The sequence below is a fragment of the Ctenocephalides felis genome, unplaced genomic scaffold (genome assembly GCF_003426905.1).
Source record: "Ctenocephalides felis isolate EL2017-DRISC unplaced genomic scaffold, ASM342690v1 CF-g0.4_SCAFFOLD_03572, whole genome shotgun sequence".
Lineage (NCBI taxonomy): Eukaryota > Metazoa > Arthropoda > Insecta > Siphonaptera > Pulicidae > Ctenocephalides > Ctenocephalides felis.
Genome location: NW_020539726.1, coordinates 18,776,800 through 18,790,660, shown reverse-complemented (window position 1 = coordinate 18,790,660; position 13,861 = coordinate 18,776,800). Strand labels below are relative to the sequence as shown.

The window sequence follows — 13,861 nt, the reverse complement described above, 5'->3', positions numbered from 1 at the left end:
AAAGTATTACGTAAGCAGATTTATTACAATTATTTACCACCCCTATGACGTAATCATCATCCAGACTCCCCTGCCCCCCATGTCAACCCAAAATAAGCAAATCAACAATTATAACACCAAGAACGTGGTAGCAACCACTAATTCTGATTTCAAAACCCATACTCCGACCAGCTTGAATCAAGCAGTAGTGATATCAGATTTTCAGATAAGATTACAGATCTCAAATATGGCATCAAGTAAATATAGGCTTACGGGGCATTGTTTGAATTAAGTCAATAATACTATGTTAAATATATTAAAAATATGACAACTAGAAAGGACAAGTACTGGGTTACCTTAAACAATCATCTGTTAAATTAACAAAACAATTACTGAATATCTCCATATATTAATGGACAGATAGTGAATTAATTAGAAATGAAATTCTTTAGATAGTGATATTAACCCTTTCCACTCGCAAATTACGAAATTTATATAAAATTTGCCGGCATCCGAGTAGAAAGGGTTAATAAGTAACACTATTATTACTATCTAAATTAGTGTTACTAATACACCGTGCAGAGATGTGATACGAATACATCAAATCCCACGTCAACAATAAAAATTCAAAATAAAAATAATTATCTTGAAAAAGTCTGCCTTTATATACCTTATACAATTCTCCGTCGACAATAAGAGCTTTAAACAAATATACTTATTAAATAAACACTCACGGGATGTATATGGCGCGTCTATCACATCATTAATAATGGAGAACTGAAGCCCTTTTGTCTTCAGGAAGCAATTGTTTGTTCACATAAATAAACAAGTTTTATTCAGGAAAATGTAAAACCGTTTTATTAATTATACTTTGAAAACATAATAGGCGAGCACGGCCATGGGATAAAACGCTCTTTTTAGTCTAGCTTCTAAAACCGTGTACATAAATAATTTATTTATCTACAATATTATATAATAATAGATATCTAAATTCATTATATATTAATATCAATAACATAAATTATTATTGTTCATGAATGTAACAAAAATACTATGGTCGCTCTTTTTCTGTTGATCTTAATCTTAAAATCTTTAAATCTTAATTTCTGTTGATGCATCTCTACATAAATTTATGTATGTTTCTCATAAATACTATTATAATGTTATACATAATATTATATTATATTTATATTATATTATAAATATAATTTTGAGATAAAAAATATTTGTTTAAAAAATAATTGAAAACTTACCACAGAAGTGTAGAATCCATGTGTAGAAGTCTGAAATAAAATAAAATCAAATTATTGAATTTAAAATGTGAAATCTAGTATGTTGAATAAAAAAATTTGGAAATAGGAAATTATTATAGTTTGGTATATCAAGAGACTCAGTTTGGAACTTATTAATTATTCATAGATGTAGGATAAGTTTTAATACGTCGGGTATTCTTTTACTGTTATTAAATAAATGCATAAATATTTTTTTGCACATTTCTCATATAAATTATAATAGGTATGAAATATAATAGTTCAATAACTTGTAAGTTAAAACATGTGATTATAATTGTAGATTTTCTATTAATGAAAAAAAGTAGAATTATATTGTAAATTTGATAAACTAGTGGTGCATGGCATTGTGTCTTTAGGCAAATTGCTGGAACTTCCCGTACTATAATGCAATATTAAGAGAAATATCAAATGTTTTCAAAAATACATAAATTATTATAAATTCTATGACTTTCATTATTCGTATTTTATAGACTTATAAATATAAGAGCCTATAAATTGGACTAAGACGTGTATACATGGTTACATGAAAAGTAAATAAACAAAATTTAATATAGAAAGAAGGATCTTAACTCATATTTCTAAGAATTATATGAACTGAATTGTAAAGTTCAAATTATTTCATGTATATAAGTAAGCTTTGGAATTTTATCTAGAATCAAAATTGAAATCCAAATCATTTTTAATATTCAAGAAAAAATTCTTTAGAAATTGTAAAAAATAATAATTTGGAGATAATTTTTTTCTGTCTGTCCCAAAAACTAATCGCTTTTCCACACTGTCAACACAAGCAATTCACAAGCATTCAAATCAAAACGACTCGACTTTTCTTTGTCAAAAACTATTCACCTCTTCTCCCCATCATGGCAAATTGAATGTTTTTTTGACCTATTCAAACCGGATGGTCTGTTCTCTTACAAACTCAATTTCTATTTTCTGCACTCTTTGTTCCGTACCTCCGAAACGTCTGGACCTGTCCATGCCAAAAACTAATCAGCAGGTTTCCCCATCGGTAGAAATCGAATGTTTTTTGAATTATTCAAATCGGTTGATCAGTGCGCCCAAAATCGTGGACGAAATATTGTATCCATACATACAGCACACACATCCAGTTTGCTAACGGTACGCCAAAATGTTGAGAAACCTTTGAAACATGCAGATATTCAGAAATTTTCATTGTCTATATTTGGACGATTACTTTAACTTTCCCCATTGGAAGTTAATAAATAATAGGTAGTTACACAAATAATAACTCAAATCTCAAGTATCAACTAACTAATAGTAAGTACTCAGTTAATTGTTGAATTTTATTCCTTTTAAGCTAAAAAGAGAAGGTAGTGCTATATAAGTCCAAAGCTATTTTTAGTTAGGATCATTTTTAGTTTAGGTTTTTTGACCTCCCGAAGAAGAAGTTTATGTTTTCATCAAAACAAATTTTTATTTTCGACGTTTTCGGCCATTCTGAATTGAATGACACCAAATTTGGAAAAAGTATATAGAACAGAATTTTTACCTTAAATCGATGTTTTCTCAATAACAGCTGAAGAGATTTCAGAAATTTAAAAGCCGAAAATTCAAAATAAACAGTTGAAAATTTTATCTGATCATCTAAATCTCAATTTCGGTTGATTAAACCAATTGTTACACCTATCGGGAAGTTTTTGCTACTTGCCTTAAGGCAAAATGCCACTTTCAACTAGTTCATTATACTGTGGAGCAAAATTTCTAATGTCTACTTTTTCACAGTACTTTTGAATTACAGTTTAATATGTCTTTAAGTTAAGAATTATTAACTATTCATTTGCCCCCATTCATTAATTTAAATTAGTTTTCATAAATCTGCAATTACAAGAGTTGATAATTGTTTTTAATGTCATCAGTGTCGACTAGACACATTTGCTCAACCGTGCTGTCCTCTAATTGGCAGTTTCTACACACAATCATATTATATTCAAAATTCATATTTGAAGCAATAATCGGTAATGACTTAAGGCAAAATATAATAGAAACAAATTTATAATCTTGCCCGATCATGAGTAAGTAGCCTTACACAGGAGACCTCGCTAAAACACGAACAAATTGCCATTCAGTGGATGCATCGGTACAGGTTCATTATTCGCCAATAGATAGCCACGTGAACGATAAATAATATTTTAATTAAGTTTTCATATTGCTACGAGGTATTGGTTTTGATTTATACTAGGAGCATTTTCCTAAGAAATTGTAACTACGTATTATCGCCATATAAATAACAGAAACATTGTGCAAACACTCTTGTTTGGCATTTCAGGTGGGCAGCGATAATTGGGCACGGTTTTGAAAGTTGTAAGGAAATCATGTTGGATTACTAATATATATATTGGACGCAAAATATAATGCTATATACGGAAATATTTTGACTTGAATTATTAGTCGATGCACTTAAAATTAAGTGTTGACTTTCATTAATTATTCTGAACGTCGACTGTTACTAGAATTCAGCATAACTTACGTTAGAAAGTGAAAGATACAAACCCTCGTATTATTTATTATAATTTTTATATGAGTTGATAGAATTAAAAAAATGCTTTTCCTTGTAAATTCTTTGATAGATTCATTTACGGCTAGTGTTTTATATTGTTCAATAAGAGAAATATAGTCTTTTGAAAGCTTTGATCTTTTGGAATGCTTTTCATGTGTTTGACACAAAACTATCCAGATTCTTAGTACATATCTTGGCAATCTTACAACACTGTGATTTGATTTTTTGCATTTTAAGAAAACACTTTATAAAAACATATACATCAAATAGTTATTCCAAAATAACTATTCACAATAATTATTAACAGCCCTTTAGACTTCTTGGCCATACTGGGCTTTGGCTTGGATTCACTTCAGCCCAAGTCGGAACATGCATCCAAAACAACATTTCAAATTTGATAAATAAATAACGATAATTTTTAAATATTTTTAAAATTTAAGCGGCATTAAGAGAATGAGTTCACGAGTTTTTATTAGGAATACGAAGATCCTTTTCTTTAAATACAAAATGCCACTTATTAGATTTGATAAATACAGTAATATAACATTACTATAAGATTAATGTTCATCTGTTTGGTGAATACTATTTGTTAGTATTGACTGGACCAGTGTAAAAAAAACTATTGACATTTTATTTATAACTAGTGGGGTACATGGTCTTAAGGCAAATTGCTGGAACTTCCCGTATAAATTTGATATCACACTGCTTGATACAGAGTTGTCCGAGATTGGGATCGAACCCGACACATTATTAATTAATTAACTATAAATTTGATATGTCCAATAAACATTTTTGACCGCCAAATGACATTTTTTTAAATTATTTTTATTGAGAGTCCATAACTGCTGGATCTGCCTTTCCAAAAATTGAATCAATTCTTCATCTTGTCAATACAAGTAAAATGTTTCTTCAATTATTTTAATCGGGCGCCCTGTTTTTTTAAAAACTGATTTACCGTTTTTGGCACTTTTTGTTCCATATCTTCGGAACGGCTAGTCCTGCCTTCGTCACAAATTAATTAATACGAATCGAATATTTTTTTAATTAATCAAATCGGTTGATTGGTGTTCCCGAAATTGTCGACTAAAATGGGTTCTGTATCAATATTTATCAGTTAGACTGCTATGCGGCACTTACGCGCTTCGAGAAATCTTGTGAATCCTGGTTTTCTAATTATTAGTATAAACTAAATTGGGGGCTATTTTAATTATTTCATAACAGAGCTTAAACAGAAATAATATCGGATAAAATATATAGAAAGTTTGGTGTGCTTTCTTCGGCTACAAAATAATTCGATCTACCAATATTGCAAGATCAGTGTGAAGAAGTCATGTAAGCCAATTGCTCTTGGGTACCTATCTATTATCGACACTTATATTATCTTGTTATTTTCAGTCCATACAACGCTAAGCGAGATTCTCAATGATTTATAGCGAAAATAAGGCACATACGTACATCATTTTATTCCCTTGTTTATTACATGCTATTTTCAACGAACGCCCAAACGCAAATACAAATCATTTTTCAATATTACTTCCAAAGCAGAAAAAGAAGTCCAGCGTTCGAATAACTGAGTCTGACTGGCAGACAAAAAATAAATCGTATTTTGAATAAAAGTTAGGTGCATTTTATTTAATCGTAGTAAATCATTGAATATTTTTTCTTGGCATATATCAGACAAAGTGTTTTTTTTATTTTTCAGTTTAATTATATGTTAATGGTTATAATGATACACAAGTGTTGTAATTTGAGTTGTAAGTCGAGCATATTAGGAGAAGATTATTAACAACGATGGCAAAAAATTGCCATCATATAAATAAAAAATAAACTAATTAACTTCTAAGTTATATCAATGGGACAACCATCGAAAATGAAAATTTTTGCATATATTTATACTTTCAAAGGTGTCTGAACATTTTGGCATATTTCAGAAAAAATAGATGTGTGTGTATGTGTGGAGACAATTTTTCGTCGACTATTTTGGGCTTATTAACCGACTTAAATGGTTAAAAAAACATTCAATTCCTATTGATTAGGAGACGTGTTGATTAGTTTTTGACGAAGACAGGTCCATTTCAGCTTCGGAGATATGGAGCAAAAAGTTCTAAAAATGTCAGTTTTCAAGAGAATGGATCAACCGATTTTAATGATCCAAAAATCATTCGATTCGTAATGATGGGGAGAGAAGAGATGATTGGATTTTGGCAAAAGCACGTCCAGCCTTTTCGGAGATATATAGCTAAATAAGCAAAGATTTGCAGTTTTTGAGGAAACTAAGCATCCGATTTGAATGATTTAAAAAACTTTCTGCTTGTTTGTTGTTTTTGGGAAAGAAATTTATTTTTATTTCAATTTTTTTTTAATTTTCAAAAAAAAATGTCTTTGAATATCGAAAATGATTCGGATTTTAATTATAATTCTAGCTAAAGTTCTAAACATCACATATGCTTCAAATGAATAATTTAAATCTTGCAAATCAGTTTATATAATACCTAAAAATATTAGACTTCTTTATTTTAAATCTGATTGATTAAGTTTTGTTAATTTACTTTTTGTAAAATAAAAAATAATGAAAGTTGCATTATTTATAATAATCTATTTCATAACATTTTTCGAATATTTCATTAAGATAAGGGAAGTTTCAGCAATTAAGGCAAGATACCATACACCACTAGTTTATCTATCGACTGAACCAAAAGTAATCATTTTTAGTTAATTATAGTTTCTGTAAATGTTTAGATCGATGACTTTACGTAGTTTTTGAATTATTGGTTTTCAATCTGAAAATTACATTCATAAAATTTTTCAAAGTCATATATTATTTGCAAAAAACGCAAAATGTATCGACTACACTGTTTGTATCATATTTATCTTACTTGTTAGTCTTCTTAGCACAATAAACATATATTTGCCAACTTTTGCATGACTTAAATATATATATATATACAAAATTTTGCAGATTATAAAACTATGATTATAATTCTTATAAATTACATTATATCTTGAGAAAAAGTCAAAATAAAGAAATTTTTATATGTAAGTTTTTCATCTAAGAAAAATCAGCTCCTAATAAAACTTGTCTACTATCAAATAGGGGAGATTGGGTACGGTCGTGCCAAGGTACAGTATTGACGGTCGTCATAACATCTAAACTACACTGATTTTGAGAGCGTCTGAAGAGAGGAAAAAGAAGTATGTTTGTTCGAACAAGTTCCCACTATTGCATTGAGTCAGCGCCTTACATTAACATGATCTGTAGACCTCATTGCTTTTAAAGAGTAAAACGGCTTTTATAGCTATTGTTTTTTATTAGTGCATTCCCCCAGGACGGCTGTGACACTTGTCCTGATTTTGTGAAGCCATCGTATGTATTTAATGGCGGTATTTTAGTATTTCCATGTAGGCAAATGTTCAAATTATAACTTGATTTACTTTTTTTCAGCAAACTGGTAAATTAAGTAAAATTATTGTTGATGAAAAAAAAATAGTGGCACAAGTTAATATAGTTAATAATTTTTATTGATTAAATTTCAGTAGCCTTAATAGTAAATATAAGTGAAACAAAAATATATATAAATCAGAGTAAAGTGTATTAATCTTTACCTCTACGATCAACTGTTGATATGAAAAACTTTCCTTCGAGTATAGTACCTATACAAAACTAGCATATTGTGTGTAGATGTATACATATAGTATAAGGCTCAGATAGAAAAGGTCTAAGTGTATATAATAAGCAAAGTGAAAGCAAATATATTCATAGCGCATAAAGCAACGACCATTTCCCGTCCGTAATAATAATCCGCACTTCACATTCAATTAAAACACCTGGAATGATAAAATTCACGAGCTTTTAAAATGTACAACACGATGAGTATCACATCAGCGAGGCGTACGCATGAAAAACGTATTATCATGAACAACAGTGTTGATAACACGAGAATCCGCCCTCGTTTTCACGTAAAAAACGTTATGGTCCCATCTTAACGTGACCCACGTCAAATAATATGAGCGTCGGTGGTACAGAGTCGTTTCTGATATAAAAATATATCAAATTTATTTCTATAGAAAAATGACCAACCAGATTTTTAATTTTCGTTAAGGTAAGTTATAGTAATCGCAAAAAAGTCGAACATAAGAATTTTTGCATATCTTTACGTTTCAAAGGCTTCTGAACATTTTGGCATACCTTAGAAAAAATGAGTGATTGTGTGTATATGAATGTGTGTAGTGTGTATGTGCGGATACAATTTTTGCCAACGTTTTCAAGAGTACAAATTAACCGATTTGAACGACTTACAAAACGCATTGGGTTCCTATTGATGGAGAGACGGAATGATGACTTTGGTAAAAGCAGGTCCGTTCTGAAGATACCGGACAAAAAAAATGATAAAATAGACAATTCAATTTTTGAGAGAATGGGGCGTCCAATTTGAATGATTTAAAAAACGTTTCACTTGTATTCAGAAAATAATAGTTTTGGAAAGATAGGTCTAACGGTCCCGGAAATACAGAGAAAAAAATTTGAAACTAGTTGGTATTGGTATTTTGCCTTGAGGCCAGTTACATGAACTTCCCGATATGTGTAAATAATCGACTTAATCAAAAATATAAATTAATTTATGAGTAATTAAAAGTATTCCGAGTAGATTTATTACACATGATTGAAAACGAACGAACACGTTATCTCGAGTTCCAAAAGCAAATTTTCAAAAATCAATAATTTTTATAATTGAACCAGTTTCCGTAGAACTTTAATGGTTTAGTATGTGCATTGAGACCAAGTACTCTATAGTTATGCCAAGTAAATCGTCTAATTTTAATTTTAAGAAACGTCAAAAAAACTACTCATTTTCTTAAACTTTGATGAATTTTTAATATTAAACGACCATGATATATATCGTCAAAAAATGTCCCATAAAAATCGGCTTAAATTTTTTTTTCAACAGTTAATTACAAGAAAACGGCTCGGTAGATTTTCACCGAAAACTAATCAGTATTATTCCCAATCTTTCGAACAGTTTTTGTTTTTTTAAAATCGACTCGGGTAGAATTTTCTTTTAATTACAAAAAAACGTCTCGGCAGATCCTCTTACAAAACTGACAAACTATAGTCCTCATTAAGATACATCAAAAGGCTTTTAAATTTCTAAATACGGTTCATGCGTTTTTGAGAAAACGTCGACCGAAGGTCTAATTTTGACAAATGCCAAAAGAACCATACTAATTTTTGCAAACTTTGAAGAATTTTTAAAATTAAACGACTTGTCGTAATTCCGTAATATTTTAGTAGGATCTACAAAACTATGATATCTACCGTCAAAAAAAAATAGTCGATTTTTTGAATAAAGTATTCAAGAAGTTAAAAATTGATAATTGGCAGTCAAAAATGATCCTGATACATAAGCACAATAGAGGTTTCAATAATAAGTTAATTTTATTTAATTTTTTTTTGGTTCCGTACCTAGATTATTCAATTTTAAAGAAATGTTATAACAAATGGTTCAAACAAATGTCCTTATTATTTGGGATAGTGTGGATCAACCAAATTGAAAGATTTAAAAAACATTCGGTCCGTACTGACTGGTTAGTTTTTGCAAAAGACAGGTCTCACTGTTTCAAACAGAGCTAAGTGTGAAAAAAATGGTTTTACAGTTTTTGAGAGAACGAATCATCCGTTGAAAATGATTCAATAAACATTTTGCTTGAAGTGTTGGCGGTGTGTAAAAATGATCAGATTTTGTGGAATACAATTCCAGCAGTTTTAAAAATATCACATTATTCCTCAAACTAATATGATTCTGACATATTTTCTAGCCACCAAACCTCTATTATTGGTTCAATTTAATTATAATTGCAAGATCAAGACTTCGAGAAGGTTGATAATTGAATTTTTAGATTAAATTATATAAGGTGTGTGTTATTTCAGAAAAGCGCAAAACAAGAAGTTTTATAATAAATTTGAATATATGTTTGAGTTTAACCTTTGAACTGCCTAATAATAAATTTATTGATTTAGAATACATCAAATTTATAAAAATTGACATTATTGTCGTCCTGATAGAGTGTATTGAAATAATAATATCAATGCTGTCAATTACCGTTTTTGATAAAATATATAAGAAATAAATTTAAGATTTATTAATCCTAAAACAACCTGCAAGAATTATTGATTCAATCTGTAAAACTGATTCTAAACGAACAAAAAGTAGCAAAATCTATTCCAATTTTGTAATAAATCAAACACGTAATTTTAAATAAAATTTAATTGCAAGGATTTGCTTTTGTTACTTCGTTTGTTAATTTGGTCAAGATTTGACCAAGACCTTTTCTTTTAAACCCAGGACCCGTTGCGGTAGGGGGTATAAATGTAGGGAATATAAATACATGTAACTCATAATAATTGAGAGACTAGCAAAAGTAGCGAGAGGAAAAGGTTGTAGAGTGAAGATCAATATATACCGTAAACAAAATCGTATATTTATTCAGTTTTCTCATAGTGATAAAGTATTTATAATTTACAGTCCGCTTATTATCTAATTAATCATAGCGATTCCGACCAACATTAATTTACATAAAGCAAAATCTTAATTTTTATTAAAACAATCCATTAATTGCATCAAAACAAATTTACTCATTATTATTAATATTTCGGTAATTAAATAAATGTTTTATAAAACTTTATAATAAAGTTAATATATAATAAAGCGGTTTAACTAAATAAATATTTTTTTACCTAAAGAAATATTTTTTGGACACCAGCGCTCATACTAATGTTGTCCCTTCCCAACGTGACCCATGCCTAGCCTATATACAGTCCTGACATGTTCCTTTTATACGGTCGTAACGCATCATACATATTACATGTTTTTACTTTCATATGCGAATAGACAAGTGTTTGCTTTATGAAAAAGTAAATTGACTATATAAATTCCAATAAAAAATTTCAACAGAAAGGGGTTCAATTGAGACTCGGATATATGAAAAGTAGTATTATAAAAATTTTAGAAATCAGGTAAATTACTCTGCTAACTTTTGTAGTTATGGTTGATTTTAACCCGACAGTGTTTTCCGCGAAAGTGGCACTGCTGTATGGAACAGAGATCCGCCCACCAGCTATATTGAACGGAATGTACAACTACATAGTTCAAGATTTTTCAATCCAAATAAAAACCAAAATGAACATTTTGTTGCAAAGGTCACAAAATAAAATTCTTGAATAAAACCTTGAAGGCACCTATAAGTATGTTCCAAATTAGCTGATCAACCAAGACTCTTAATAAATATACAGTTACAGAAAAAATCAGAAGACTTACATGCAAGTACTAGACAAGACTGGGTAATCATCCGAATCAACTTGCAAAGGACTTTCTTTCCACAAACATGTACAGAAGACATTTTCAATCATTATCAATAAAATTATATTAATTATAAATTAAGAAGTACACTTCTGAAGGAGTAAAAATTACAATAATAAATTAAAATTCTCTATAATCTACAGAGCGACTCCCGTACACATAGGTCATTATGTGGATGCCGTGATAATAATGCCTGTGAGATAATTATGCAATTATTTAAGTTTTTTTTTAATTCTAGTGTACCAATATAATTGATGGCCTAGTTCTACTTTGCACGTGGAACCCTTCCCAACAACCAAATCAATATTCAATTACCAAACATCCCAGTTTGAACACTGGAACTTTATTCTAATTTTTTCCCAATTATAACAAACATCTAAAATCTCCTTAACTTATTTGTTGTCAACCCGATTCCATAAATAGAATTCATTATTTCTGGCTCTTCCTCGGCACCGATAACGATACGATACGGTCTCTCTCATTGTAAAACTTTTCAATAAGTATTTCAATTTATAAAGAAATTATGCCTTCTGTTCATTGGGCAGAAGCGCTCATTAGAATGGTACAGGGTTCGTTCATCGCTGTTCACGCGTCCGTGAAGAGCAGATAATGCACAAACAATGTTGCAGGAATAAATATTACACAGTATAAGCTAGGTTAGGAGTTGGGAAACAATATGGGAAATGACCACGGTTGATGTAGTTTTGATATCAATCGGTAATATTATTGACATTGTGAATGGACATTTATGGATGTATGTAATAAAATTTTATTAGCTTTGCGTACTGGATACACTTGGAGTAAAACCTGGATAAGACAATTTTTGTGGCGGGAATAGCTCATCAGTAACGTTCCCGTCTCACACGAAAACGGTCCTTGGATTGATTCTTGGCAATTACATAAGGAGGCGTCCATTAATCACGTGAGCGAGTTTTTAAGGATTTTTTGACCCTCCCTCCCTCTTGTCGATACATGGTGATACTCAAAATTAACCCTCCCCCCCTTCCCCACCAAACATCACGTGTATGTTTAGTTACGTGATAAAACTGTAAAATTTTCAATTTTTTTTAAAAATGTTGATTTTTAAAAAAAAAAAAAATTATAAAATACATACACGTGATATCTTACAATGCCTCTCACTCCCCCACGTAATATTTTGTAATTTTTTGTCAGACCCCCCTTTTCCTAAAAACGTATGTAAAGTTTAATATAAATTGAATTGTTCAGATAGAATTAAGTAGAATTTTAAAAAAATAGTTAATTTCGAATCAAAAGAAGAAAAAAAAAGAATGAAAAAATCAGTAAGAAGAACATCAAGATAGAATAGGATATAAATAAAAAGATAGTACAGTATATATGCAAGATTATATAAAGATGATATTGAATGTAAATGAAATGTTGTGTACAAAGTTGTATGCCCATAGGTGGCTGAATACTTTAAGTAAGCGAGGCCAATAAAATTAAAAACAGAAAAAAAGACAATTTTTCAGGGATCCTACTAAAAATGAGTATTAGGCACGAAAATATGAAGTTGGAAGTTGGAATGTTTTCAATTGAAGTTTTAAGTTTGTTCATGTCGTCCAAATGTTGAAACTTTTGTTAGTAGGCAGTTTAGATGTAAAAAAAAAGTTTTTTGATCCATTGCTTAGATTTCGTTTGACTATCATTGAATCAGGAAGCTCATTTTCTAACAAAAAATCTGCAATTACTCAGATTGTCAACCTAATATATCATGCGAGATAGGTAAAATAACGGTCCCACTATTCATCAAATATAATCTTGGCAATAATAATTTTAGTAATATATTAGATAGGGTAGGACCGATCACAAAAATCAAATTGGACTAAGTCATAGCATAACATATAACACATAACAAACAAAAAACTATCAAACTATATTCAGTAAGATTCCTTCCTAATTCATCATTGTAGAAATATACTATTTTGCAATTTTTCTAAAAAATTATATGAGTCGCAAGGAAGCCAGGGCGGGCAAATATTATATATGTAATTTTCAGAAAGATTAAACTTGGGCTTTCCAGGGATTACATTAGTTGTGTAAATTTTCATCCATTTTGAGCCATTATTGATACCTTGATGCGCCAATAATTGGGGTCTAATTTATAAAATATTAGAATGATTTACGTTGAATTAAAAATTTAATTGAAATTCTACATAAATTTTTAAACTCTCGGTTAATATAAAATATTTCATAAATGAATTACAAAGTTGTGCACGCATCGAAGAGAACAAATTTGTAGAGTAAATAGTAATGCTTCTAATTAACGAGCATAATTATCCTAATCACTAAACCGGTTCCAGTTAGTTTTAATTATAATTTTTTACAATATAATTACGTATTTTTATTTTGAATTTAAATATTAATATTAATACCTGGCTATCGTGCTCAACTGGGTATTCGATTCGCATTCGATGTTAATTTTCATGTACACAGTTGCATTCTACAACAAAATAGTCTTCAATAATAAACTAATGTATTAATTGCAAAGAGACTACCACACAATGGTATACAACATGGTTGATATTTTCATTACCGATATAAAATTTATTAATCTTACAATAATTGTGCTGCACAGTCTCTCTCAAGCCGTATAAATATTTCTACATTATTATTCTACCGTTTTTAATTACGGGTGAATATCAAGAAGCATAAAGTTATTAAAGTAAAGATGCGGTTAAGAAGTCTAGTAATAATAA

The 13,861-nt window shown here is 29.7% G+C and overlaps 1 protein-coding gene across 1 annotated transcript in view; it reads right to left on the bottom strand.

The window, feature by feature from the left end:
• The window catches only part of LOC113387814, an 872,338-nt gene that overhangs the window by 755,715 nt on the left and 102,762 nt on the right, over positions 1–13,861 (bottom strand). Inside the window, exon 2 of the mRNA XM_026625191.1 lies at positions 1,233–1,262. The gene's annotated coding sequence lies outside the window, so the exon portion shown is untranslated. The remainder of the gene's footprint in view (positions 1–1,232; positions 1,263–13,861) is intronic.